Below are 8126 nucleotides of genomic sequence, written 5' to 3' on the forward strand. Positions count from 1 at the left end.
AAATCAGGAATGCATATGAATTTTAACTTCATCAAGTCAAGTCATTGGGAACCATCTCACCAAAGGAATACCTCATTCCTTGAACACCAAATCTCTTGAAGAAGTCGAATAAATATAATGATCCCAAAAATAACAAAAGATTCTTCATGGGAGCTAATACCCTTCCCAAAATCCAATATCTCCATGTGCATCTCTTGCCAAACATCTATGGCCAAAGCCCTCTAATGGCTAGGAATTGATGGCTAGGCAACCCTAGAATAGGTGCCAAGGGTCCTCAACTTTCACACCACAAGGGTCCTCACATCTAGAAACTGATGTCTGGGCAACCCTAGAATAGGTGCCAAGGGTCCTCAACCCTTGGCACCTCTACCTAAGGCCATGTTTCTTTTCATAACTTTCACACCAATGGGAAGAACTCCCATGAGAACTCTTCCATGTTCTCATGGTAGGACTCCCATGAGAACTCTCCCATGTTTCTCTTCATAACTTTCACATCAATCGGGAAAGGTTCCATGAAAACTCTTCCAGGAGAACTCTCTGATGTTTTGCATCATAACTTTCATACCAATGGTGGGGAGAGCTCCCATGAGAACTCTCCACATGAAACCTTTCATATTCAATGGGATCTTCATCTCTGATTGAATATTCAATGTGGAGAGCTATCCACATGAAAACTTTCATATTCAATGGGAGCTTAATCTCCAATTGAATATTCAATGGGAGCTTAATCTCCAATTGAATATTCAATGGGAGCTTTATCTCTCATAATTTCTTGCACTTATATAGCCACAAATCTTAGTGTGTCTAGTTAAGTTTTCACATGAAGTTTAATTACTCCTCCATCATTATTCATTAGGTTGATGACCTCTTGCCTATCTTCTAATTGTTGTGTGTGTGGGTGTGGTTTCTTAGGTGTGAGATCATTTCTTCTTGCAAGCTTTAGGGCCATGCAAGAGTCCTTGCAAGCCTTTCTTACCCGATTTGGCAGTAATTTAGTAGTACCATGGCAAGGTGTTACTCATTGGTGCATTGAGACTAAGAATTATGTTTGGTAGTGCAAGCCTTTCTTCCCTAATTTTGGCAGTAATTTAGTACCATTGGTGCGCTGACTAAGAATTGGGTTTGGTAGTGTCTTCCATAGTTTCCATGTAATATAAGCAAGGGTATGTTGCATTTAAACCTTCAGATATGCCAAACATGCATTTCAAGGCTTTCAAATCTGCATTCATATGTCACTCTACTGTGAAGGTCCCTAACTCACCTCTATTCTGAGCATCAATAATGGATGGAATATTAAGGGTGTGAGAATATACATTTTAGGGTATCATGACTCTCATTTAGCACCATGACTCTCATTTAGCACCTTTGAGCTGATACTATATCCACCATAGATCTATTTTAGACTCCACACTAAACCCAAGCAAATCAATCTTGCTTTTGGAGTAATCCAAAGCTCTATTCTCATTAATGAAATGCTTATTTGTTCCATCTTTTGAGGCTTAAGTACTTGAGCCTCATTAAGCTCTCAAGCACAAAGATAAAATTTCCATTACACTCTATAAGAAAGAAAGATAATATAATTAAAAGGAGACTTAATAGATGTATCTTCTTGTAAACAAAAGGAATGATAAAAAAAATTTGTGGTTGCATCACCTACAATTATCATTCGGTAATACTTAACCATGTAAGCTTGTACTCTCCCCACCTCCACAGAAACATTGCTAAATATATTGTACTCGAATGTACTATTCTTCTTCTTCTTTCTTTGTTGTAGTGGCATAGTTTCCTCTATGTATCTGTACTCACCTATTAAGCTAGAAATAGCCAAGTTCTCCTATTGCCTTACCTTGCACACATCGTATGCCTTGGTAGACTAAAAACCTACAAACATCAAGGCTTGAGTTGCTTGAAGAATAGCTTTGGAGATGGCACGATATCCTTTCCTACTTATTCCAATAGTATCGCAAGCCTCCACCACCTCATCTGGCTTAACCAAGTCATGGAAATCTTGCAAGGCTTCTTTATAACCATTCCATAGAGGTTTATATCCTACTTGGAAGCTTAAGCAACTTAATCAAATCATATTGAACACTTTAATATAGAGACTCTATCACCTGATTGTTGATGAAGGTTAAGCCTTGCAATATAGAGACTCTATTACTTAATTGTTGAAGGTTAAGCCCTGCAATATAGAGACTCTATTACCTAATTGTTGAAGGTTAAGCCCTGTAACATTTTGAACATAGCTCCGAACCATCCGCATTCTTTGTTTTTTAGCACCTCCTCTTTTTGCCAAGCTGTCAACATGCTTTATTTTTTTGTACCTCACCTTAAGGCCCATGGGTGTGCTTTTAAGACTTTCATGTTGTTAAACCATTTTTTTTAGCCTATCATGTAGCTGCTCCTAAGTGGATAAGCCAATGTCTCCTTCCTCTCTTTTAGCTCCCTAATTGCTTTCTAAGAAGGTTCAAGGAGTGACTTCAACTCATTTGTGTGCACTTTTGCCGCACAGGTCGTAGCTGGGGACTTGCCAGACACCGTATGCATGCCACGAATGGCTACAAGCATACAACCAGGGAAGGAAAGCTCAAACAGAATGCAAAAAGGTATGTCACTCACCGCTTAACTGCCGCCCTGAAGGATTCCCGCGTCGCAGCTGTGAAGGAGGAGCCGCCGCTCGCCGCTCTACCGCCGCCGTGCCGCTACACAGTGCTCGATCGCTCTCTCACTCTCTCTCTCTCTCTCTCACACACACGCAGGAGAAGGAAACCAAAGAGATAAGGCAAGAGCACTCTTGTATTCACAACACATGAGAATAAGGATTTTAGGGTTACATTTGGCTCTTATAGGTGACTTGGCCGTTCACACTTGGGTGCCCATACATGGCCGGCTGATCCTAACCCTTATCCTACTAATATTCAAGGTGCGTCTCTCATCGACGATCACCCAATCCCTTCATCCTTAACATATGGTGCCGACAAGCCCGGCCCATGACTCAGAATAGTTAAACTAATTACATGACGTAAAACGTAGTACGTCTGATTGTCCGTCATAGGTTAACATGCCCCCCTTCTTGATGTAGATTCCGTCCTCGGAAGCTATGGTATGGTAAGCTCGAGAGGGTTGTTGTGGTAGACCGTCTGAAAAACAGGGAAGTAGAGTGAAAGTATGCTGGAAATCAAAAGATATAAAGTGTATAAATTCAAGCATGTTAGACCACAATGGATGTTGCTATGAGAACTTAGTTTAAGGGTCACATGAATGAGCTAGTGTAGCAAATTAATAGGAGTTTAAAATTATTGAAAGTAAATCAAGAGTAAGCAAGGTGTCAAAGGTTAATCACGGTTTATAACTGGCCTAAGTCAAAGAAAATAACCAAGCTTAATAAATAAACAGATGACCACACTGTGTCTACTCTAAGAACAAGTTAATACCACAAGCCTAGGGAAACAAGAAACATCAGAGTTACAGGAGCTTTTTGCCTTCTTCTTCTTTTCTTTTCTTTTTTTTGCACATGACAATTTTTACACACAATGGCGACCTTCCTAAGGCAAAATTAACATCGATCCTGGTACCATGTTTAACACAAGGCATTATCCAGGAATCTATTAGCTCACTTTAGGCAAGGCTACCCCCTACCAACCAAGGCATCGGTCTGGAGTAGAATACTCCTCGCCTACCAAGTATCAATAAGGCGATAGGCCAACATTAAAGCACATCATAGACTTGTATTGCCATTTATTGTAGGCTTTTTTTTTTAAATCTATTTCTTTTGATCTTCGCTCCTGAACTATAATTTGTCTTGCATCCTTTCGACAAAGGGGTAATAGCTATGTCCTAGAGGTCAACACACACATGGCCAGGTGTCAAACATTAAGATGGTTTGACCCTAGACCTAAGACAATCGTATTCCAAGGTTAACTAAAGACGTCATGCTGCCTAGGAATATTTTCAATAAAGTTAAGCTCATTAATGATTTACACTAGCATGCAAGCAACTTCAAAAACTAAGTAGTACATTGACAATTTCCATGTAGTCATGCATTATAGTTTATGCAATTAATTGAACAGTAAAAAATTAAAGAGAGTGGGCATGGAAGAATTACACCTGAAATTGGAGATCTCCTTGATTTGACGAGACAGCTTGCAATTTGATGTAGATATATTTTGATGAACGTTGCGGCAGTCTCAGGACTTGAAAGCGAACCCACCTCAAACTTTTCAACCTGTACAATCAACTAACAAGCACTATACCTCGAGAGGCACATCAGTGTGAAAATTTCAAGACTTGTTAAAGGAATCTAAACTAGAAAAAACTTGAAAACACTAACCGACCTACCAATCACCACACTACTACTGAGGATACGGTAAGAGGATGTTGTAGAGTCCTAGCTCTAGCCCTAAGGCTAAGCCTCTATCCGCATCATCCAAACAAATAAAGTCAACCTCAGTAGTGCCATGAGTTTCATCTGTCCATTCATCATTGTCAGATATTTCCTTTTCATTTTCCCATCCACATAAACTCATCAAGAATGTAACCATGCGAGGATAGTCATCTTGTGGAAAAGGAAAGCATTGAGCTATCGGGGATATGTCCTCTACGGAGTAGGGGTCAGTCATGGTCAATAGGCGAATTAGCCATTCTAATTCCTCAACATTTTCCTCTCTGGCTAGTACATCTATATGATCCCATTCAGTTTCAATTACAGGATAGCACATGTGGAATATCTGAGAAAGGTACAGATGATACCTCTCACCAAAGGTAGGAGTGGATGAAGTGTATGATGATCGGGTATCTGCCATATCTACAAACACAAATATAGCATCAGTAGGTTTATGACAGGACAATCTAGTTCTTGATTGTATACGGATATTTCTCTTGTTTGTGCTCTTGCTCTTTTTACTATTTTTTGTTTTTCTTTTCTTTGTTTTTTTTTAAATGTATGAAGCTATATATATACATCCCCTTGAATTTGGCAATTACATGGTCAGGGGAGAAGGTTATAAGGAGGAAGCATTAGAATTTCGAGCGTGAGTACATGTTCCCCCCTTTCCTTGGGTAGATCATATTATTTGCAATGATGTTGCAGCCTCTTGGAACCAATTTGTCCAGCGGGTCATAGGTTGTGATGTGGGCAGATAGCTTTTTATGACCCTTGTGGCCACATCCAATTGCAGAGATGGTAGTGTACGCTCCCATTGACGAATGGAAGAAATGGTTTCCGATGATACTATTACAAGGGGAGACGTAGACTCATCGGTTTTTTGTTGGGTGTTGGCAAGAGTAGGTGTAGAGCATGTAGAAACTTCTATATCAGCGTGTGCCTGGTATGAGGAGCTAGAAGCTTCATGTGGCTCCCCCCTTCCTGAGCTAGGTGGTAATGATCGATATCGTTTGGGAATCCAAACTAACTCTGAAAGAAGTGGTGCAGAGCACTCTATTACCTTTCCCTTACCATGGTCTTGAATTGTCATTGGGGTGGCAACAATTGGTTTGCAAGGTTTTACAGGTGATGTAGAGGGATTCAACTTATGTTTAGGGACCCAAATCTGGTTATTCCCCTCGTAGTACCCTTGGGCTACTAATAATTTTTTAGGGATCCATCGCGATGTTACATTGCCCTTTCTCGGGTGGGTAGCTGCTTTCCTTTTACGAGGCTTCTTGGTGGCTAAACGAGATTGAGCAGGGGAAGTAGCTGTTAACGAAGCTTTGGGGACCCATTTGTATATACTCTTTGGCATAGTAAGCGAAGCTTTAGGGACCACCTTGCCTTTTTCCACTTTTGGTGTTGAAGCGTTAGAGGGGTGGCCAACAATCGAAGATGGTTTTGCCACTGGACTTTGTGATTTTTCATTATCGAATATTTGAGTGGATCACTTAGGTGGGGATTTTGAGCGGTCAGACCTAGTGTTGGTTCTTGCATTGTGACTTGTCTGGTTGCCCAATCGATATTGCACTTGGTGGCCATCATCCATTTGCGCCCTAAGATTACAGTCCCTTCCATGGTACCAGCAGGCATAACCAAAAAGCTTTGAATTATGGTTCCCTTGTCATAAGCAACCAGAGTGTGCAGAATTCCTGAGACAGGGGTTTTCTTCTTGTTGATTCCTTGAACTTGGATAGAACTCTTGGTTAAAGGTGGTTTTCCCAATTGACACCACACGCCATATGATAGCAAATTGTGTTGAGCTCCTGTATCCAATAATGCATTATACAGCACCTCCTCGTAAGGACTCTGTAACTCAATTGGGTATCTTAGAGGTGGGTCAGATTCCAGTGCATCCTCCTCTGCTTCCTCGAAAAATACTTGCGTAATTTCCAAGTTGGCTTCTCGTTGTCTCCTAGCACGCTGTTGACGTTCTTTGGCTTCGACTCTCGCTTGAATCTTTTTAAGCTCAGCTTGTTCTTTAGCTGCCTTCTTTTGATGGATTGCATGTAACTCCTCTTGGCTCAGGGGGTCATAGTATCTTTTGAATTTACTCCCATTAAGGAATCCAATGGTTTCAACTCCGTCGAGAGTCTCCACTCTGATGGTACCTTGCGGGGTAATTTCACATACTCTATATGGTCCCTTACCAGCATATTTGAGCTTCTTCTTTTCGTTTCGCACTCCATACATCAGGACTTTATCCCCAACCTTGATGTTTTTGTCCTTTAGATGGCGATCAAACCATTTTTTCCTTCTATCCTTCTCCACAAGGGCATTGTATACGGCCAATTGTCTTTCTTCGTTTAGCCGCTCAAGGATATATAGACGCTCTACTAAGGGATTACCATCCCAACCCTCTTGAGTAGCAACACGAAGACTAGGAATGACAAATTCCCACGGCATGACTGCTTCTTGGCCATATACCATTTTGAATGGTGTACAATTAATAGCCACTTTGTACGCAGCACGATAGGCCCATAAAGCTGTCGTGAGCTTTAGATCCCAATCTGTGCGATGAGCTTCAACTGTCTTTGTCAAAACAGAGATTAATGTCTTGTTTGTACTCTCGGCTTGGCCATTCGCTTGCGGATAATAAGGAGTAGATTTATGATGGGCTATCATGAAATTTGTTGTGAGCTCCTTAATCACTTCATTTATAAAATGCGTACCATTGTCGCTCACAAGTTCAAAAGGACAACCGAAGCGTGTGATTATATTTTCAAAGAGGAACTTGGCTGTTGTCCTTGCATCTGCCTTACGTGTCGCTTTCGCTTCAGCCCATTTGGTCATATAGTCAGTGGCCACAATAATATAGCGAGATTGTGTGTTTCGGGCCGCTGGGCTAATCGGACCTACAAAGTCTAAACCCCACTTTTCAAATGGTTGGTTTACTTTGATTGGATGTAGGGGCATCTGATCTTTCCTCTGGGGTTTCTTGTATCGTTGACATTCATCGCAACCCTTCACAAAGAGTGATGCATCTTGGAACATAGTGGGCCACCAATACCCTGATTGTAAGATCTTTCGCGCAGTTAAGTCTCCTGAGAAGTGACCACCGGCTACGCCCATATGTGCCTCTTGCAAAATGTATAGATACTCATCCTCTCGGGCACAACGCCTAAGAACGTCATCCTTTCCTCTTTTATAAAGAGTCCCCGCTATCAGGCAATAGGGTTCGCATTCTTTGATTAGCTTTCGAGCTAGATCTTTACGAAGCTCCTTGGTGGGTGGAAAGCCATTAACCAAAAAGTTAACAATCTTCTCACTCCATTCAGGCATTGTCTCCACCATGAACAGGGAAGTGTCCGGTAAGTCATCATCAATCCCCGTAGGAGCCTCACCATTAGGTATGCGAGACAAATGATCAGCCATAACATGTTTTTTGCCAGGTCTCACGACAACAGTAAAATCAAACTCAAGAAGAATCAATAGCCATCGTGTGATTCTTCCTGTGGAGCATGGTTTGTTTACCAGATACAACAATGCTTGATGATCCACATAGAAAACAAACTTGGTGGCAAGGAGGTAATAACGAAATTTCCTTACTGCATATATCATTGCCAACCCTTCTCGCTCCGTAGTGGTGTAGTTCATCTCAGCATCGTTCAACTGGCGACTGGCAAAGCTAATGGGGTAGTCTAGCTTGTGCTCTCCAGGTTGAGTTAACACACACCCAATAGCAAAGTTTGATGCATCA

The sequence above is a fragment of the Cibotium barometz genome, chromosome 8 (genome assembly GCF_041138505.1).
Source record: "Cibotium barometz isolate CiBa-2024 chromosome 8, ASM4113850v1, whole genome shotgun sequence".
NCBI classification, from domain to species: Eukaryota; Viridiplantae; Streptophyta; class Polypodiopsida; order Cyatheales; family Cibotiaceae; genus Cibotium; species Cibotium barometz.